We start from the raw sequence: 2,445 nt of genomic DNA on the forward strand, positions 1-2,445 counted from the left end.
TATTTTATTTATTAATATTAGTGTTTTTATTTGTAATCATATAAATTTTCTTTAAAAAAAAATAAAAAATCTTCCTACAGTTTCATCGTTACATCACCTCTATTCTTACCATCATTATAACTTTTTCTATTATCATTATATATACTTCCTTTATATAGAAGTGCTATAATATTTCATTATTAGTACTACCGTATGTTGTTCTCATCACTCCTGTCTATATAAAAGTGTGATTTTTTTTATTATTATTGGTGTTAAAAGATAGTTGTTGTTGTTGTTGCTGCAATATTACTGTAGTTTATGACCCGCTCTTCTTCAAAAGAGTTGGCATATTACGATCCAGAAATTGAAAGATCTATTCGTTTGCGCAGGAAGAAACAAACATCCGCTTCTCAAAGTGTAACTCGTGAAGAAATAGAGCATCAACCAGGAGTTGAAAATCAACCACCAGGAATTCCACCACCACTTGTTCCAGAAGATCAGTTTGACGAAGTGGTTCCAAGACTAGCAAACAGAATTTTAAGGGATTATGCTAGACCAGATCACTTCAATTGTGAATCTAGTGTGAGGAACCCTCTAGTTGCAGCTAACAACTTCGAAATCAGGACTGGATTAATTCAAACAATTCAACAATCATGTACATTCATCGGTGATCTTAGTGAAGATCCACGTAGTCATCTGATTGATTTCTTAGAATTAGTTGAAACTGCTAAATATAATGGAGTATCCCCTGAAGCAATCAAGCTAAGGCTATCTCCTTTTTCTTTAAAAGGAGATGCCAAGACTTTGTTGCGAAGTTTGCCTCAAGGGTCTATTATCACATGGGATCATATGACTCAAAAAATTTTAAATAAATATTTTTCCCCTGCTAAAACCACAAAGTTAAGACAAGATATTACTAATTTCTTGCAGACTGACACGGAGTCAGTTTATTAAGCTTAGGAGAGATTAAAAGCAATGCTAAGAAAATTTCCACATCATGACATTGCTGAACATATGCAATTGTATATTTTTTATCATGGGCTACAACCTTCTTCTCGAAATGTGATAGATGCAGCTGCAGGAGGTTCCATTATGGGAAAAACCACAGAAGAAGCTTTCCAAATGATGAATGAAATATTTGAAAATGCCATTCAATGGCCATCTGATCGTGTAATCAATAAGAAAGCTGCTACTGTAATTCAAGCAGATGCTTTAAATACACTAACTCAACAAATTGCTTCTTTGGCACAAAAGTTTGAATCTTTTCAGGAGAATAAACAACAGTCAAGCCAAGCTGAGGCCTGTGACATATGTGGAGGAAACCATCTAAACCATGATATGTCAAGCAAGCAACCAAAATGATGAGCAGGTTAATACCGTCGGATACAAGCCATACTCTTTTGGTAGTTCATTGGCACAAAAACATCTAGGCTTTCAATGGAGCAATCCAAATGGTGCTGAAAACTCCCAAAGCTTTCAAAATCAACAGGTACAGGGTCCACCATGATACCAGAATCAAAATCGCGGGCCATCAAATTTCAGACCATATCAACAAATAACTCCATATCAGCAGAGGTCGCAACAAACACATACGAATCTTGATGACCTATTGTATAAGTACATCAAATCCACTGATGAAAAAATGGAGAGTCAAAATTCAGCTCTAAAAAATCTAGAAATTCAGTTAAGCCAGTTTGCAACTCTTGTGTCCGAAAAGATTCAAGGTCCCTTACCAAGCAATACACAGAAAAATCCAAAGGAGTACCTTTGAGCCATCGCTTTACGGTCAGGTAAGAACCTTGATGAACCTTACAAGGACACCCAAGAAAAGAATCAATAATCACAACAGGTGGACAAAGGTAAGAATGCCGAAACACCCTCTGAACAATCAGAAGAAAAAAGAAAAGAAAATGGAAGAGGAAAATATTCTCCCTGTGAAAATTCCTTTCCCCCCAAAAAATGAAGAGATAAAAGCTTGATAGTCAATTTGTCAAGTTTTTGGATATTTTGAAACAAATTCACATTAATATTCCTTTTACTGATGCTTTATTACAAATGTCTTCATATGCCAAGTTTCTCAAAGAAATTTTGTCAAGCAAAAGAAAACTGGAAGAAGCTTCTGTGGTAGTACTTACTGAAAAATGTAGTGCTATACTTCAAAACAAACTACCACAAAAGCTCGGGGATCCATGTAGTTTTATAATTCCATGCACTTTGGGAGGAGTATATTTTGAAAAAGCACTTTGTGACTCTGGGGCTTCAATGAATCTAATGCCGTTTTCTATTTTTAGAAAATTGGATCTTGCTGAAATAAAAAAACACAAGTGTTTCTCTTCAGTTTGCAGATCAAAGTACTAAAAAACCTAAGGGAATAATTGAAAATATTCTTGTAAGAGTTGATAAGTTCGTTTTCCCTGTGGATTTTATAGTACTTGAAATGCAGGAATGTCCTGATGAACCGATAAT

General features: G+C 34.9%; 1 non-coding gene across 1 annotated transcript; it reads right to left on the reverse strand.

Annotated features, from left to right (window-relative positions):
• Positions 1–876: 876 nt before the first annotated feature.
• On the reverse strand, positions 877–983 carry LOC132629554 (small nucleolar RNA R71). Its single transcript, XR_009578324.1, has one exon. It is a non-coding gene; the product is annotated as a small nucleolar RNA R71 (small nucleolar RNA).
• Between the last annotated feature and the right edge of the window lie 1,462 nt (positions 984–2,445).

This window comes from Lycium barbarum, chromosome 2 (assembly GCF_019175385.1).
Source record: "Lycium barbarum isolate Lr01 chromosome 2, ASM1917538v2, whole genome shotgun sequence".
Taxonomy (NCBI): domain Eukaryota; kingdom Viridiplantae; phylum Streptophyta; class Magnoliopsida; order Solanales; family Solanaceae; genus Lycium; species Lycium barbarum.